This window comes from Amblyomma mixtum, chromosome 3 (genome assembly GCF_055824585.1).
Source record: "Amblyomma mixtum isolate Tamu chromosome 3, ASM5582458v1, whole genome shotgun sequence".
Classification (NCBI taxonomy): domain Eukaryota; kingdom Metazoa; phylum Arthropoda; class Arachnida; order Ixodida; family Ixodidae; genus Amblyomma; species Amblyomma mixtum.
Window position 1 is genome coordinate 305,295,117 of NC_143014.1, and position 19,857 is coordinate 305,314,973.

The 19,857-nt window shown below is 46.6% G+C and overlaps 1 long non-coding RNA gene across 9 annotated transcripts in view; it reads right to left on the bottom strand.

The window, feature by feature from the left end:
- LOC149355466 (uncharacterized) overlaps positions 1-19,857 on the bottom strand; it is a 52,693-nt gene that overhangs the window by 4,173 nt on the left and 28,663 nt on the right. For 5 of the 9 annotated variants that reach the window (XR_016291517.1, XR_016291512.1, XR_016291514.1 and 2 more), the window contains one exon: positions 15,141-15,308. The exons of the other annotated variants lie outside the window; for them this stretch is intronic. This is a non-coding gene — a long non-coding RNA (uncharacterized LOC149355466). The remainder of the gene's footprint in view (positions 1-15,140; positions 15,309-19,857) is intronic. 9 annotated transcript variants of the gene reach the window in all.

The following is a 19,857-nucleotide window of genomic DNA, read 5'->3' on the forward strand; positions in this document are numbered from 1 at the left end:
TGAAAAAACTGTACATGTTGATCAAAATTCTGATTATATTTAAATAATGCCCGACGCCGTCAAATGGTACAATGGGGATCCCCTAACAAAACAGAAGGATGAAATGGTATGTGGTATTCATAAAATTAATGACAATCAGTGCGACGATGAGTTTCATAAAATGGAGAGGTTAAAAGAATGCCAACAACTATGATAAAATGAAAGCAGTCCACTACAGTGCTCGCATTCAGGTGGCTGTGTTCCCAAAAGCAAGTCCGACTCGAAGTCATCACATTCTGAAAATGAGTTTTGTGGTGATAAACCTTGCATTTATATTTTGGTATCACCAAATAAAATTTATAATTTTGTTAGCGGTTCTATTTGAGCTGCCATTTGGACATTGGGAAATTGTTCCCCTATAATTCTGGCAAGGAATTTTCCTCTTGCTGGAACTGCTGACTTGCGTTTTCTACTATGGAGTCCCAAGAGTGTTCCCTGCAAACACCAACACTGCTTGCAACCCAGCAGTAGTGCGCGCTGTAACCGCATATCGCGAGTTGATAAAGGTGTCGAAGGATGTATAGTAAAAGAGGGGCTTTATTTCTGTGGTTTTGAAATAATTTTAGTCACAGCGCTCCTCGAGAAGCTTTACATTACCACCTTTTTATTGTTTTCGTTCCTTATTATTTTTACCGCCGTTATATGCCATACAATTCAGCAGTGTACAAACTTCCTTTTGAGTGAATGGTGATGGCACAACCATTTGAAACCTCCTGCACAGCAGCTGCACTAACTCGGTCATCTTTTTTGGAGCCACCTGTATAGAAAGATAAAAAGCCACAGTACTTCTCTTCAATTCCCATAAACTCACTTTTTATCACAGCCAAAGGTGCAACTTTCCCATTGCACTTGGCCAATGTAAAGTTACATTCTGGAGACTCTCAACCAGGGTGGAACATCATTTTCAAATAGAAACAGATTTTCAATACAAAGGTCAAATCTGCACAATTCTGCAATCTGGTTTACCCTGATTCCAATGGTCAGTTTTTTGCTTGGTTTACTTTGGAAAAGAGCCGTCATATGTTCATTTTCGAGGATAATTTTCAAGGATAGGATTTTTGAGGAGGATAACCTTGCGCTTATCGATATCCACCCGGAAAAGTTGTCAATATGAGCAATACATGCACATTTTCTAATAGCCAATGTCCCATGATTTTCTTGTATACTTGTGTTTTGTGCTTCTTCTTGTTCTTGGTGCCTCTTAATTTGATTTTGTGCTTTGTTTTCCTATAGAATGCCTTCCAACTCTAATAGCGTTAAAGGTTAAGTTCTCGAGACTTTTAAAACTTAAGCTTATTAAAATATATGTGTTCCAATCTGAATATGTTTTCCACTTCATTATATTTAACCTAATGTGTTTCAGAATGAGTGCGTTTCTGATGTACTTCTAACTGGATGTGCTTTCATCTGAAGTGCTTCCTTCTCTAAAGTGCTAATTTTGGGTCTGTGAAATGAAGTGTGGAATTCAATCCGGTATAATGTGTACTAGAACTACTACCGAACTGTACATACGGGGGGCTGTGCTTTGTCAAGCCGCAATTATGCGGCTTTTACCCGTCACACCATTTTCACCTCAAGAAAGAAAAATAAAGTTTGACTTTATTGGAGCGATCCAACAAAGAAAATACTTTCTGTGCGTATTCTTCCTGATTGCAAGGATGGATCATGGCATTCCACATACAGGGTTGGAATAGGTGAATTTCAGCATGTACCCAAATCAATCCTTAATCCAGAATGATTAACCAGGTCTAGGGCCTTCAAAGTGGATGGTAGGGCTGAACTATACAGAGTACAACCATAGTCCTTCACTGAGCGAATCAGCGACCGGTATAGCTGCAATAAGCAAACTCTGTCTGCACCCCATGTCTTGTGGAACAGAATTTTTAGCATGTTTGTTGCTTTCTCTGCACGGTGCTTCCGCTGTTTAATGTGCGGCCCAAATGTCAGTTTTGTATGGAAGAGCAAACTGAGAAACCTCTGTTCTAATTTCACAGGGATGGGTTTCCCACTGATGTTAAGGGATGATTGCCAAAGTAGGTCTCGCTTGCATGAAAAACAAACAGAAATTATTTTTTCACGAGAGAACCTAAACCCGTTTTGATTAACCCAATTTGTAAGGCACTCAATATTTGTACGTGTCATTCGCAGATAGCGAAGTTACATGATGTGAAGCTTAATTGTCAATCATCTACGTCCAACGAGTACTGCACACTGGGTGGGATGATATCAGTTACCGGATTTATTTTGAGGGAAAAGAGCAACACAGCACGCTGCCTTGGAATACTCCATTTTCTTGAACGAAAATAGTCAGAAAGCACGCTTCCCAGTCTGACTCTAAAAGTATGGCACGAAAGAAAGTCTGCATTACAGTGAAGCATGTTCCCGCCAATTCCACTGTTGACAAGGCCCTGCAGGATTCCATACCTCCAGGTTGTGTCATATGCTTTTCCTATGTAAAAAAAATCAAAACACAGTATTGGAGATTTGCATGAGCCTCCCTTAATTGTCTTTCATGATGCAACAACAGGTCAACTGTAGATCAATGACGTCGGAATCAGCACTGAAATTGATCTATGTTCTGGTTCATTTCTAACACGCATACTAATCGAGTATTGAGGAGACACTCAAATGTTTTGCAGAGACAACTGGTCAGGGTTATTGTACAACAGCTGTCAGCTTGGCATCTATCTTTTCACAGCTTAAGAAACGAGATCACTACTGCTGTTTTAAAGTTTTTAGGCAATTTGCTTTCCTTCCAAATGTGGTACAATAAGGAGAGTAACAATTCAAGGAAAGGAAGAGGCAGATTTTGCAGCATGCTGCAATGAATTTCGTCTGGGCCAACGGCGGTAGCTTTACAGTTAGCTAGTACAAGTTCTAGTTCATACAGTGCAAACTTACTGTTGTACTCATCGTTAGTGCTTGAGCGTGAAAGTTTGTGTTCAGCGTTCTTTTTATGTTTCAAAAACTTGTCCGTGTATCCTGCAGAGCTCGATGCTTCATAAAAATGGTCACCCAAATTATCAGCCTGTTCTTTAAGGGACGTACTCCCAGCATTACTTGCATCAAAAAGAGGAATTGCCATAATTTCGCCACCCACCTAGCATAATTTTTCCCAAACTAATTTATCTGGAGTCTGAAAATTTACACCAGAAAAAAAATTTTGCCGAGACCCATCCTTTGCCTTTCGCCGAACATAGAGCCCTTTGGCTGTAGTTTTTTTAATGTTATGAGATTACTAACACCAATTGGGTAATGCCTAAAAATCTGCCGTGCCTTATTTAGCGCCTTCCTGCTCTGGCAGCAGTCTTCGTTCCACCACGGCTTTGGATGTCTCAAAAGATTCCCATTGAAACGGGAGATCGATCCTGAAGCTGCATCGATGATTACTTTGGTCATTATAGTATTTTCTTCATCTACAGTCATATTTTCCAAATAATCATGTAATATTAAAGCATATTCTTTAAAAAGGTACCATTTGGCTTTGCATAGTTTTCATCGCGGTCTAACGCAAGGAGTTTGGCCTGGAGTTCCAGTTTGTAGGAGGATGGGCAAACAATCACTACAAAAGAATTTTAAGGCGAAAGCCTTTCATGCCTCATGCTGTCGTTAGCAATCCGTGTCAGCAGCCGTGTCTCCGTCCGTGTCGGCAGCTGTGTCGGCAGCCGTGTCGACAGATGTGTCCGCGTTTTGACGGGTGTCCACCGAGATATGTGAGACAGTTACTGCGTAATTTCCTTTCCTCAAATACAATTTTCATTTTCTTCATTACGGCCCCCCTTTCTTCTTTCACTGCCAGTTCCTCCCTTCCTGTACGGTGCAGTTAAGGTGTTCACCGAGATGACTGAGAATTACAGCGCCATTTCCTTTCCTCAAAAAGCATTGCGTTCAAAGGGCAAGGCATTGCGCCTAACGGATAGTGGCATTCAGTGGACTGCCTGGCAGCGCTACAGCACGCTGTCGCGTTCCACTCCTAAAGGTGAAGCTTAAGCGTCATTAATTAGCAGTCAATTAGTGTCGAGTGATTAATCAGTAATTAGTCATTAATTAGTAATCTGTCATTACTTCATCATCAATTATGTGTGACGTCATCCAGTGGTGACATCACCAATGTCACTTGGGCAAAGTGGTGCGGAAAACGCTTTCGCCTCTACGCACTTTATACAGTCAAAGTGCCCCCTGAATTTTTTAATTAAATCCATGTGAAGCAAAAAATAGATCTATGCAGGAGTAAGTTCTATTTGCAGCGTTTATGCCACCATTGTTCGAGCCGACAATATTCAATCTGTTTAGCAGCTGTTTGATCATATTCCACTGTAAGTTTGTTTTATCAGTGCCCCACATTGGGTGATGAGCATTCTTGTCTCCAAGGATGAGGAAGGGCATAGGCAGTTAACTGAGGCAAACTTCTGCTTTATTCATTAAAGTCTCCCTCTCTTACCAAGTCTATCAGGGTCATTAACCAAAGAAAAACTACATGATGGGATATAAAGAGAAACCACAATAGTTAGACACTTGAAATTAAACAGCCCTACATATTTAGACGAATACATAGAAAGACATGACAGCGCCGGTGCTTTCATGTCTTTCTGCACATTAATCTAATATTTAGCACTGTTTAATTTCAAAAAAAGAAAATGCATCACCAACTAGCCCTGCAGCGCGTATTATTAGACATTTGTGTTGAGCCTTACTGCGATGGCTTTACAAGTGTGTTCAAGCTCAGCTGCCTGACTATGGTGCCCGAGTTTGCTCGATGCTCACACTACCACCAGCGCCGCACAGTTGTCCTTACAAAAAAGTTGTAATGTTAGATTATATTGTTAAGAGTGTTGTTAAACAATGCTTCCTGAAGACATGAGTGTGGGTTGTGTTCTTCTAGTAATGTGCAGATATCGTCATAGCTATGTCTTAAGCCTCTACAGTTCCTCTGTACTAATAAAATGGCCATATTTACGTATAAAACAGGTTGTAGTCACAAGTAAATATATGAAGATGAACAGGATACGCAAAACATAACATAAAGCAAGTATTATATCACTATTACCTCGCCGGGCGTAGTGTTAGGTTGGTGTCCTCTGCTACCACGACTGCCAGAAAGGCAGCAGTCCTTCGGCAGCAAAGATGCCGGAAGGCTTACTATGACCTGCATATTCTTCAGGGTAGACTTTGAGGATGACTCAGGGTCGTGATGCCCCATGGCCTTCATGTGCCTCGTTTTCGATGCTGCAGCTGTACCAGGCACCGCTCCAGAACCAGAGTACATTGGAACAGCAGTTGCCTGCTTAGCGGGTTTGGGGAACAGATCCAGTTCGGCAAGGCTGTTCTGGGTGCCTGTCACCGAGGAGGCCGCTGCCGATAGCTACGAAAGAGGGCCTCCGACGGAAATCACATGATCTTCCTGTGAAATTTTTAAGCCTGTGGGATTCTCTGAACGAGATGGGGACCTGGGTGTTGATGCTGGGTCTAGCAGCTCGACCTGTGTGCCAACCGAAAATGAAAGCTGTTGTGGTCCCCGCTTCGCAAAGCTGCCTTTCTCTTGGAAGGTGAATCACTTTCTAGCCTAAGGGTATGATGTTTTCTTTCGTCTTCAAACTGATTTCTTTTTCTCGCTTCCAGATTGGGCACCACCTGGAGCCCTCACCGTGCGCGCCATTGCAGTTGACATATCTCAGTGTGCGCTCATCTCCTCTGCATGCTGATTTGCCGCGCACGTGACATGCGTGGGCTTGCCCGGCATGCCAGGGAGCAGTGTCCAAAACGCTGGCATTTAAAGCATCGCCTTGGATTTGGTATACAGTGCAGTCCACTTATAACGATACCACATATAACGATATATCGGTCATAATGATATGTGGGCACCAACTTATTATGCATTGAGGCTATAGAAAAAAAACATAATGACATGTTCGTGACCGAACATCGGATACAACGATCAGAATTTTGCCTTCTGGACATTGTTTTTCATGCTGAGAGTGACATTCGCGGTGCAAAGTTCCCTTGAACGATGTCGAGATGGGGAAAAAACTTCGGATAAGTGAGTTTGGCATACCCGCTGCCATTTTTCCCGTGTGCACCGATTATGAAAGTCATGGAGAGCGAGCATTGCTAGTTGATGTAAGCGCTGTAAGACGGTGCCAGTTGCTCAGAAGGAGGACGGAAGGAGCACAGTACGAAAGAGAGAGGGGAAAAAAACAAAGCGATGGTGCCCCTCGCGCACCTGTATGAGAACAAGCGCGGAAGCAGAAGGGCTGAGGCAGTCAGACCAGTGCTGTCCGCCTGTCGACGATGGCGTCGACTAAGCGCAAAGCTGTGACGCTGGAGACTAAGCAACAAATTTTGGAGGACTCTTAGAGTGGCTTCAAAGTGAGTGCGCTCATCAAGAAGTATGGGCTCATGCAGTTGACAATATCGACGATTTTGAAAATGCGATCATGAAGGCTTGAGCCAGCGGTCATGCCGATCACCAGAAAAGGTTAGGGACCCTTTGTATGCTGACATTGAAGAGGCATTGAACCAGTGGTTCCTTTCTACCCATGTGCAGAATGTGCCCATCAGTGGGCCAATACTGGCTGCAAAGGCGAAGCAGTTCGCTTGTCTTCTGGGGAAAGAGAACCTTGAACCCGATGGAGGCTGGATTCAGCGATTTGAAGACTGGCACAGCATCGTCTACAAAAACGTGGTGGGGGAAGCGACGTCATTGGATGCGAGGGTGAAGGAAGAGTGGCTGCAAACGAAACTGCCCACAGTGTTAGAGCACTACACGAAAAGAGATCTATAACTGTGATGAAACAGAACTTTTTTTTTAAATCCTTCCGTCCAAGACCCACGCACTCAAAGGTGATCCATGCCCCGGTGGGAAGCATTCCAAACTGAGGGTTACTGTGTTGTTGCGTGCAAACATGGATGGGAGTAATCGCCTCAAGCCCTTCGTGATAGGACGATCAAAGAAGCTGACATGCTTCAAAAACGAGTACATCCCGGTTTGCTATCACAGCAATAAGAAGGCCTGGATGACTCATGACCTTCTTGCAGAATGGCTGCGCAAGTTTAACTCTAGGGGCTGCGCGTTAGGGGCAAGGACGGAAAGGGTTGTGTTGCTGGACAACTGCCGAAGCTAACATCAATTGAGCAGATGTTCCTGCTGCCCAATACTACAGCAGGCCTGCAGCCATTGGATGCAGGCATGATCGCCAATTTCAAAGCTTTGTATCGGCGGCGCGTGCTGGAGTGGCTAATTTTAGCAACTGGCACGTCAGGGAAGGCTGCGGACTTGAAGATCAGCCTGCTGAAGGCCGTGCGCTTCATTTACGGCGCGTGGTACGGGGTTAAGGCCTCCACCATAAGAAAGTGCTTCAAGAAGGCGAGCTTTTTGCGCTAGGACAAAACCTCCCTGACGTGGAAACGGACACAGTGGAAGCTACGAACATTGCTGGGCTCTGGGAGCATGCCGCAAATGTCGACGAAAGAAATGGTACGTCCATGGAGGAGTTCTTAAGCGCAGATAGTGCTATGTTCTGTGAGGAGGTCACCGACGAGACGATCTCCGAGAATGTGTCATCACGACAGAGTGCGGCGTTGTGCGACGGCAGTTACGACAGCGACGACGAAATTGACATTGGCCCACCTTCGACACCGATGACTATGCAAAGTCCGCTGTGTAAGATCGAATAATGCACGCGAAAGGGTTGCCACCCATGTACGCACAGCAGCTGGATGCAATGCCCACTGGAGTAGTGAAACTGCAACTGCCATGCAAGCAAGTGCCCATCTCAACTTACTTTAGCACACCTAACGCTTGAGGTGCTCGTTAAACGTGACAAATAAACGTGTTGTTTCTCAAATTGTACGTTCTGCAATTACTGTTCTTCAGCGCAAGTGTAAAACTTGAGTCAAGAGCTACAAAGGTATGTTTGGCAGCCACTTTTATGGCAGTCCAGATATAGCGATGATCAGTTATAATGATCATTTTTCTGGATTTTTCGATATTGTTATAAGTGGACTGCACTGTATAGGGCCGCACTTTGCAATGTAAATATGCTGCATGGGTGGAGACTGGTACAGTTGTGCTATTAAATGTTAGGACAATATGCTTTGTCTTTACCTCTGGGCTGTTCCTTCTCATAGTAATTCCATGGGCTGATATTAAACCTTGCTAAGTGAGTTCTTCTTGTGTTTCTGCATGAGTACTTTGCAACAGTTCCCGCTGCTTGGAAGTGACGCCCTTCTTTAGTTAAGGGTGCAGAGAGCAGTCACCTGCACATCTAATTCACCATCAGGAATAGCAGTTTCCTGCTTTCATCTTTCGTGTCAGTTTCCAAGAAAGGTCACCAGTTCTCTGTTTCTTCAGTTCGTAATTTTTGCCAACTGTAAGTGAGTCTCCCACTATCTCCGGACGCCTAGCGCCAGCTAGGCGATATCACGAGAGAGCTAGAAGGTGAGAACCACGGCCACCTGGATCAGCGCGCGCGCGACCTGAGCGGCCGTGTGAAAACGGAGACGGGACTGGAGAGAGGGCGGCAGAGAAAGAGGGGACCAGGAGGAGAGCGACTCCGGACCGTCATGTGATGGAGATCAAGTATCCGAGAATTGCCTTGAATAAACGTGTTCAGTTGGAACGGGTGTGATCGATCAAGGCGACCAGCGACTGACATGGCCACGAGGATGATTTAGCGAACCTTCAAGCGGAACAACGGCAGCCGAAAACGTTATACTGAACTCCGAGCAAGTGAAAGAAAAGCTGCAAGTGCACCAGCAATGGCGACCGGCGGGGAGAACGCTTCGAACCCCAGAATCTCTACGCCGATACCGGACGAAGCTGGAAACGGCACACGGGAGTTGCAGACAACACAACCTCGGACCCTGGGTATTTTCGAAATGCAAACGCCGCTTAGAAATCCATCCGAAATCGGACTGTCGACAACGCCAGACGCACCTCGTACAGAAACAACGATACAATCCGGAACTATAAGTGCAACGACGGAGCTCGCTGTGCTCAACACTACGTTGCAGATGATGGCTCGACTCCTGGAACGGCAAATGACATCATCTAACCTGGTGAACGAAAGCACGGCGCTGCAAATAACAACGCCTGATTTGACAGGAACGCTACCGACTTACTCCGGTACTGAAAGAGAAAACTTTCAAGATTGGAAGACATCAGTGGAATCGATGCGAGATCGTTGCTCGTGGACCGATGCAGCAACCTTGAATGCAGGAATATCACGACTCCGAGGGCGCGCATCATCATGGCATCAAACCACAGGAAACCAGTACAACGACTGGACAACCTGGGTATCAGCGCAAAAAGATGAGTTTGACAAACCACTACTCTTCTGCCAATGGGTTGCCTCAGTTGACGCAAGAGTGCAACAAGAAAACGAAAGCATGACCGACTACATGTACGCCCGGCTCCAACGCATCAAACGTGGCACATATGGTCTTTCCGACGACGATGTGGTTGACTGGTTCATTCAGGGAGTGCGACAAGACAGTGCGAAGCCCATGCTCGCTGCCTTCCACGATCTCCGCCGCGGACCCATAAGTGAGTTCTTGCACTACGTTCAACAACTTGATTGACGAGATGCTGGACTATCGCAGGATACCTCCAAACACCAAGCCTCCCCCAAGACTTCAAAATTCCCTGAAGAAAATTCGGTGGAAGCCCCGAGCACAATGTACCCGAAGACCCAACGTCTACCGCCAGACTCCTGCGCAAGATGCAGAACGAAGGGACATCGAGCCAAAGATTGCCCCCAACCAGACACGAGGACCGAAGAGCAAAAGAAGTCTGCAGCGCGCCGCAGAGAGGCAAGAGCAAGCGAAGAGCACACCAACTGCATTGTCAAAGGAGAATCACCAGGAAAACTAATTCTACCGGCAAAAATCAACGAGATCGAAACGTCAGCACTCTGGGACACTGGTTCAACAGTCTCCTTAGTGTCTCACGCATTTGCCACACAGCACAACCTCGAAGTGGCACCAGAAAAAGACATTCTGCTCAAGGGACCTTTCGGAACATCCGACATACCAGTAGGCGTCACGCAAGCACGCATCACGATCGGGAAAACCTCAGCAACAATCGAGGTCAAAGTCGTAAAAGACCTACCCTACAACGCAATTGTGGGAACCGATTGGCGCGAGTGCGTACCATATGACTACACTGAACGATGCGCAAACGGCATTCACAGCTTGGAATAGATTCCAAAGACGATAGTGAAGGAAGCAGAAGAAAACGTCGTTACGCAGAAGCTACCGCCAAATCGGACGAAAGGGACAAATACAACACCGACCGATAACAAAACTGTCAAAAACTCCGAAGCGACTAATGACACCTGCAAATACCCGATATCAACGACATGCGGAGCAGTCACGGACGTCAAAACTGTAAGCAGCAGCAAAGAACTTCCATCCAGTGAAGAAATCGTTCAGCTCATCACGCAAGTGAAACCTGAAGACTTCACCACAGATGAAACAGGCAGGTTTCAAGCCATTCTACTTGACAACACTGAAGTGTTCACAAACCCTGAGAATGACCTCGGACTGTGCACTCACGTGGAACACACAATCGAGCTCTCTGACGACAAACCCATTCGCATGCAGCCGTACACCGCCAGTGAAATCAACAAAAAGTTCATACGGCAACAAACGCAAGAATGGCTGGACATAGGGATCATATGTTCATCGAAATCGCCTTATGCATCACCCGTCATCGTGGTTGATCAACCTCATCACGAATCAACTCCTAAACAACTGTGTGTAGACTATCGCTTCCTGAATGCAAAAATTCTCAAACACGCATACCCGATGCCGAAAGTGGACGCAGCAGTCCGCAAAATTTCTGGATCGCGGTACTTCACAAAAATTGACGTGAAAAAGGCCTTTCTGAACACTCCGCTTCGTGAGGAAGACCGAAAAAAAGCCGCATTTGTGACAGAAGATGGTCACTATGAACCGACTCGTATGCTCTTTGGACTATGCACGGCACCCTCAACAATGCAGAGCGTAATGAACGAAGGTCTGAAGCCGCTGATCGACAAAAGCCAAGTCATCGTCTACATGGACGACATCTGTATCTTTACGGACACGTCGGAACAGCACATCAAGACGGTGAGTCAAGTGCTTTTTGAAAACTCTACAGAACTTAGGACTCAGAGCAGACTTCAAAAAATGCCTATTCACAGTGCAGTCCATCCCTTTTCTTGGTGCGATAATATCTCGCGAGGGAGTAACAATCGATCCGGGAAGAACCGCAGCTATATCAAGATATGGCAAACCGAACACAAAAACCGAAGTACGATCTTTCCTCGGGCTGACATCGCATTACCGAAAGTATATAAAGGACTATGCGAAGATCGCCAAACCCCTGACAGAACTAACGAAAAAGGACTCATTGATAACGTGGAATACTGAATGTCAAGAAGCCATGGACAAACTTAAGGAATGTTTGATCAGAGCACCCATACTAGCTACCTTTGACCCATCGCTTCCAACCGAAGTGCATGTCGACGCTTCATACACGGCATTTGGTGCAGTCTTGTCCCAAAAACATGGAAACGAAACACGCATAATCGAATATGCAAGCAAGAAAGTGCCGGAATCGGATAAGCACAAGCACTCAACAGAGCTTGAAGCAATCGCAGTGCATTGGGCCGTTACCGACAAGTTTCACCATTACTTACAAGGACTCGAGCACTTCGACATCTACACTGACAAATGGGCTGTATCGCACATTATGTCAAAGAAAAATCCGAACAGACGTTTTGCACGCATCGTGCTTGACCTGATGTCTTACAACTTCAGCATCCGCCATACATCAGGAAAGACAAACGTAGTGGCCGACACCTTATCAAGAACGCCTGAAGACGTGCACGGAGTTTTCATTCTCATAGCCGAGGATGATCGACTGAACAAAGCGCAACGAACCGATCCGAAACTTGCATCACTCATTCAGCAAACGCAGCAGCCACAGGCAAGCAAGTCACAGTACAAGCTTGTCAACGATAGACTCGTACACGTGACGAATAACGGAGAAAAGGAGATTCATCGCATTATAATACCCGAATCGCTGAAACAAGATGTACTCCAATCCTACCACGACAACGATGGTCATGGCGATGTTACTCGGACACTGTCTAAAATACAGCGACGCTACTTCTGGGAAAACATGAAGAACGAAGTTGAAAACTACGTGAGAGGATGCGAAACCTGCCAAAGATTCAACTCGCTGACGGGAGTGCAAGCTGGTTCACTAAACCCCCGTATGCCATCCTCCAACCCATTCGAAACCATCGCAATGGACCACGTTGGACCCATCAATTCCCAGGACTCCAACAAATATTTTATAACCGCCGTTGACGTGACAACGCGATTCATCGTAACACGTGCCCTACCCGATAAATCAACGGAACATGTACTACGTTTTGTCGAGGAAGACATCGTTCTCACGTTTGGAACACCGAAGACCGTGATAACGGACAACGACAAAGTTTTCACGTCGAGAGCAGCAAAGAGATACTTTGCCGAGAAGAGCATCACGCACGGCCTGACAGTACCTTACGCTCCGGAAACAAACGGTCTTGTCGAAAGAGCAAACGGCAAAATCTTGTCCGCACTGCGAAAAAACGTGAACGGCGACATCGACCACTGGAGCAAATACATGAGAGAAACAACATTTCAAGTGAACAACCAACCTCACTTTGGAATAAAATTCTCTCCATTCGAACTGCTTTTCAACTACGTCCCAAGCAAGCAACTGGACAACGAAATGAGCATCCCGCAGGACCAAACTGACGACATCGAAGCAAAACATGCGCAAGCCGATGCCACATTAACGGCCTATCTACGAAAAATGAAACGGATGCACGACAGCAAACACCGCCTATCCAATTTCGAAATAGGTGATGAAGTAAGGTACCAAAAAGGAGCAAGAGATGCCAAGCTGGGACCTCTCTACGACGGGCCATACAGAATTTTTCATGTAAACAAAGACACGTTTACCATCGCTAGGGAAGAAAACGGCTACGAAGATACCAGACTTGCCACAGCTAGACAACTGAAGCACCACCATGCGCAAGAAAGCGCGGTGACACCATCGCCTGAACTACCAGAAGCACAAGAATCGTTCACGCACGACTCATCGCGCTCAAGAGAACTCGAAGAGGCACCGGAAGACTGTTCAGATCGCCGAACGCGCCTAAGGAAACCGCCTAAGTGGCTCAAAGATTATATTACCGAATAATACGCCGCAGCGACAGGGTCTACGCCATTGCGAGGACGCAATGTTTGGGAGCCCGGTCGTGTAAGCATTCGAGTCTCCCACTATCTCCGGACGCCTAGTGCCAGCTAGGCGATATCATGAGAGCTAGAAGGTGAGAACCACGGCCACCTGGATCAGCGCGCGCGCGTGACCTGAGCGGCCGTGTGAAAACGGAGACGGGACTGGAGAGAGGGCGGCAGAGAAAGAGGGGAGCAGGAGGAGAGCGACTCCGGACCGTCATGTGATGGAGATCAAGTATCCGAGAATTGCCTTGAATAAACATGTTCAGTTGGAACGGGTGTGAACGATCAAGGCGACCAGCGACTGACACAACGCAGTTTCGGATGGTCTTTGCGATGACGAAAGCAGACATGTTTGCTACCGGCTCATCAGTCATGAAGTGAATGACAAGAAACTTGGGAAAGACATCTGCTGGTTTTTGAGTAGTCATCTGCTTAACTTCGGTCTGACCCCTTTTGAGGGGCCGACCAGAAGGAGCTTTTTTCTGTTACCCATATGACTGTACTTGTTATTCAGCAGCCGAGCTGGTCATCCACCATGGAGCCCAACCTGGGAATGTGTCAAACACATTAACTTATGCGGCTACTATAACTCTGCACAAGGGCCGAGGTATACCAATACACACAGCGGTAACCCTCGCTGCCCGTAAATGGAGGAAACAGGGAAGGTATTAAGATGACAGGACAGGTCGAAGAAAAATCACAGGAAAGAAAAAAAGTGCAGAGAGGGGGATAGGAAATGGCAACTGGCTGATTTCCCCCGGGCGGCTCACTCCAGGTGTACCATCAATGGGAAACGGGTGCCAAAGTGGAGTATTGCTGCAGCCGATGGGCCTTAAAGATCCAAACAGTCTTCATCTGCTGATCCACTAGGATTCCCTTTTCCCCAGAGACAGCTAAGCCGAGCACAGCCCCAGCTGCGGGTGGATCCTACCCACAGGTGCTCAGGAACCCGTAGCGTCACAACTACCAACCCCCGCATGTTGCAGATGCCCTTGAGGGTACCACATTATGAATATTATTTCATTTTCTGTGGTGTGCCTACTTCCAAAATTTGGGGGTCCTTTGAAATAGTTGGAGGTGGGCCAACCACCTAATGCATTCAGTTTTTTTTAAGAATGTAAGAAGGCCCCATGTTCTTGATGGAGAGCTACCTGTTGCAAGCCGGCTCCCAGAACGGCACTGACCTGACTTACTCATTTCCGATGCTAACACGTAGCAGCAGCATAGTGCAAATGGCTGCTATGCTATTGCATGAGTCTGCAATGTACAGGGGCAATGGAATGAAATGCGAACAGAGTGGAGCCTAGGCACTCCACTGTTCGAAATTCTTTTCCTCACGCTTTAACTTTGATGTTAGCAAAAAGATGCTAGTCATCCAGGGTACATTGCAGGATGACTAACGTCTTTTTCTTACCACCCAGATAAAAGCGCAATGAAAAGAAATTCAAACAGCGGAGCGCGTAGGCACCGCCCTGTTCGTGTTTCTTTCCATCGCTGTAGTACATGCAAGGACTGCCAAATATAAAACAAACACGGAAAAGCTACACATGCGGATGGTTGTGCATGAGCTGAAATTAATGCAATCCTAGAAAAAAAAAATGTGCCTAACTTTCCTCATGGATGAGGCCAAATCTGGGCCAGTTGGTGCTCAAGAAGAAACCTATTATAATAAGGATGAGAAAAAGAAAGGCACAAATACCACAACTAGACTATGAGGTCTCATGTAGAAAAACTTCTAGTAGAAAATATGGAATGCATGTTTTCTCCTTCGGTGGGGACTGGCCGTGGCAGGAGGCAGCGAGAGGACAACAAATACACACCTTTGCCTCCTGTCCTATGTTGTCGCCATCTTGCCCCGTCAACCGCCGTACCAAGCCAAATGACGCGTCGCAGTTCATCTCAGCAAGTCTTCCGGGACACCCCAAGAAACGTTTGGTCCCAGGCAAAGTGTGCTCCCTGGATTGTGTCCTTCACACAGCCTCAGTAACCTAGTAAAGACGGCACCATGTAGTGAGCGCTACCGGGAGCTCGGAGTTCGCAGCATAGGCCCCAAAGGAGGTTAAGCGGTCAAGTAAGAACTCCCATAATCTAGGAGAAAGACTCCAGCATAAACGGCCATCCTCAAGGAATGTTAGTTGAAGCTCTAAGAACTCGATAAAGTGGTCGCTAGGAAGTTCATGAGTGAAACTGAAAGTGTATGAAGCTACACTATGACAGCCGATGATGCCAGCTTTTCAGCAGAACCAGCTCCTTACGCTATCACGTAATACCAGTGGGCAGCGACCAGAAAACAGAGGATACCAGTGGTCTAGGAGGCATAGTCCTACGTTGTTCTTGCCGTGCATCATCCTTTCAAGGAGCCAAACAGAACGCACGAGAGATCAACACTCTGGTGACACAAAGAGTACAGGTACATTTTCATAATGCAATGTAATTACTTTTACTGCACAAATACTGTTGCAATGCAATTTCTTACATTATGAAATAATAGACCAAGAAGCAATCCCTTAAATTACAATTACTGGAAAAGTATACTAATTACAGTAATTTAATTACCATCAAATATGTTACATACTTACAATGCACATCCACAAATTTAACTAACCTGATTACACACAAAGAGTGAAGATCTCGAGTTTTTACAGCGACATCAACTACTATGTAAATATTCAATGCACTAAACACCTAAGTAATATCCCCTCCACACTAAAAAATATTTACCACAGGTCAGGAAGTCGTCCTGCAAGTTGTCCTCGATGCTCAGTCTACGTTTTGGCCCTGCCCAAAGCATCCTCAGGATGAGGGAACTTGCCAATGAGCTCAGCGAAGACGCCATATGGAACAAGTTGTTTTGCATGCGGGACTACGTTTCCTTCAATGTGGAGCTCTCAAACGGAGGATTCCCTACGAGCAATTTAAACCTATGAAAACGAGGCTTACCAATCAAACGTATCACTCCGGCCTATTTGTAATGACAACGAATGTTGCTTTACAAAAGCGGCCATATCTCACAGGGGCCAGCCCAGCGGTGAATGTGAGGAGAAAAGTGCTGCACGCGAGGAGCAAGTGCTGTGAAACGCAGAGTGAAAAGCGGAACCAAAGAAGCGACGACGAAAGAGGCTACAGTAACATCTGTGCCAACCTTCTTATGCATGCTGTGCTCCGTGGACAGTTTAGGGGTTCATGAAGACATTTAAAGAAAGTAAGAAATCATGTTGGGCAAGTCAGTTCACAGACTCAAGAATCATAAAGCTGCACAAAGATGACAGGACGAGGAGAGACACAAAGACGCACATGACTTTTGGTTCTTAACGTGCTGTCATCTTCGCACAGGTTTTTAATTTGCAGACACATTTAACAGATTGTGAAAAGACTCTCTTAATGAGACTCTCACATTTACTGGCTGAACAGAAGGACCTATTTCACAGCGCTCCACTCGAAAGTGTCTAAAGTCGGGAGCCAGGTGCTGTGCCCGAACAGATGAAAGGGGAAGTGGAACAAACTAGTGCAATATGCCCGTTTCACCTTTCCTGCTCACACACTGCAAGACAAAATATCTGCTCACTGTTGTCCACCTCAGCCATCTTGTTACGAGAACGCGCCTTCCTCAGGGAGCTTACGTTGCTCAAAGGACTCTGCCCCTGCTCTGTCCATTCCAAGCACACCACTGGTTTGCATTGCTTTATTTACAGCCTTAATTCGTTCCATGACTCAGCTACGAAGGAAAAAACGGGTCGCTTTCGTGGAGGCCAGATGCTGCTTTACCCAGCATGAGCATTTCTTGCATGATGCATATCCCTTGAAATGTGTCCGCCAAAGGATGCTATTGACAACTACTCAGAATACAAACGGGATAGCCACGGCAGCTATTGCGGTAGGCCTGCACTCCTACCAATGGTGAAGCACTTAAGCTTTGAAGTCATGCCGCTTGGTACTACCGGCGAGCAGTGACAGTAATTTTCCTCCTCCCGTACTATGGACTGCTCTTTCCTTGCGAGCCAAATGCTTAGTAATCTCTGGTCACGTATACCACTCACAGGAGGCAGCCGACTGACTAGACGTCCACCTCAATGCTTTGCCCCTTCTCGGCCAAGATCTCAGGAGCCATGTACTTGGGGGTCCCACATAGTCTTTTTGCATTGACCCACGTGATCAAGCCGGGTGGCAAGGCCAAAGTCCCCGCCTTTAACTCCATATTTTCGGTCAGCAGAAGCTGGTTAGCGCATCCTGGCCTCGGTGAGGGTCTTACGCCATCGGTGCATCTCCATCAAAGACTGGAAAACAAATACAGGAAGATCTCTAGGCCTCAGCTCATGATGACGTCTACAAATAAATCCTTTTCGAAAAAGCAGGAAGGAAGCACCAAGCCCATCATCAAAATCCGGGTGGCAAATTTATACTGCCAGACAAAGTGAACAAGGCAGGTCTTGAACTCGGTTTTATTCACAGGAACATGAACCGGGAAGCTTCTGTCTGAACAAAAGCAAGTGGCGGGGAGTTGAAGCGCCATATGCATTACGTCGCCTTTAAGAACCAGTGTATCTCACGAGTAGTAACCACAGCCACATGACCGTATTTCAGAAGCGATGTTGTATATAGGCATGCCATTAAGTAGAAGAGACGGGGGGTCGCGATTTGAAGGACAAATGGTGTAATGGAGTTATGGAAAAATTTTTGCCATATGTGAACGCACGGAAACCTCGCGCCTGCTGCAGCCTTCGGTACACAATGATAGAATCTACGATACATGACCAACTGTTATTACACAAGGCTGATAAAATGTCAAAACGCAGAGGTAATACGCATCAACTAACGGAAATTGCATATATACTAAAGTAAACCCCAATCCCTTTCTTAAGTACCTGAAACATGGCAAAGTGGAGCAACTGACCGGCAAATGTTGACTCGAAGCTCACAATAACGGGACTATTTGTTATCTCTAAGAGCATACACTACGACACCCAGAGTGCTGCTTGGCATATACTGCAGTAGCTTGAGGCTCAGAAGCCATAAGAAGGATCTAAGTAAGACTGCAGAAAGTCAAGCCATCAACTCGAGACCCCCAGTTTCATTGCAGCAGTGGTTGCGGTCATCGAACCTACCGCTAAGCATCGTTCATTCTTCACCCAGGTTGGTGCCTTTGCTTTTTTGCAATTTGGGCTACCTTGACTGCAACCACTGTTGCTGCCAACTTTGCTTGCTTCGTTGTGTTCATTGTCTACGCTTTTCTCATGATGCCGACTAATGTCGAGCTGGCTAAAAAAATTGAGAGTTTGGAGGCTATGTTTGGAGCCAAGATGAATGATTTAGTCAATCAACTTGTCACTAAAGTAACTATCAAGCTTCAAGAATCTGGTCTAGAAGTAGGTGGACTGGCTAAGGAAGTGTCTGACATGGATGCTAGTCTCACGCTATTGAATGATATAGTAGAAAAAGTTCAGATTAGTCAAGTGGATCTCTTGGCCGCAAACAAAGCACTCAAACTCGAGAATGAAATGCTAAAAAATCAAATCGCCAATCAGGATCAATAGTCCAGGATCAACAATGTTGAAATCAAAGGTGTTCCTTGCACACACGGTGAGGACTGTGTTGCAATTTTGGCGTCGATTGGAGAGAAAATAAGTTGCCCTGTTGACACTGCCGACCTTGACATTGTTCATTGGGTGCCCGCTCAGTCAGGGCAGAACATCATTGCTCGCTTCATTTCCCGCGCTAAAAGAAACGAATTCTTGGATAAAGCTCGCAAGTCACGGCTTGACACTGGTACGCTAGGTTTCCCTGGTGAAGTAAAGGAACCAGTTTATGTAAATGACCACCTTACTGTGGAAAACAAGAAACTTCTCAGTAAGGCACGAACACTCAAGGAAAAAGGGTGGCTGTTTCTCTGGACGAAAAACTGCAAAATTTTGGCACGTAAGACAGAGACCAGCCATGTTTTCTGCATTAAATCTGAATCCGACCTTTCCATTTTCTCTTGAGACTATGCACTTTTCTTCCAATCTCGTCCATCAACATGGCTTCAGATTCCACTAGGTGGCGCTGCCCTGGTTAGCTGGCTGCCTACCGTGCTCTGCTTTAACCTGCCCCTGGCCTGGTCCAGGGCCTCGCCCGCCCCTGGATTTACACTTCATCGCTTCAGGAAGGCTCCCGAAGCACGTGGAAACCATCGGAATCACGGCCCACTGCCGAACTGGCCCTCCAAGTGTCTCGAAAACTGTGAAGCGGCGCGGCGCCTCGCTAACCCTAATGCGCCGCGCCTGCACCGCCGCAATGCAGCGTCTGACCAAGCCCCTGCAGCCCAGACCAAACGATGCCGCCACCGCGGGGCCTGCTCCAACCACGTCGACAGCTGTCTCTCAAACGAGTACGTTCAACGCCGTCCACGCAACCGAGCACATTCCTGCCGCACTGCACGCCTTTAGCAACGCTGGGAGCACCGGATCAATGGCCGCGGCGCAGCCGGCAGCGTTCGTCGTCGGCCCAGCGTCCACACCTAGCCAACTCCACGCTCTAAGGGACGCCAAGAGCTTCGGGGCC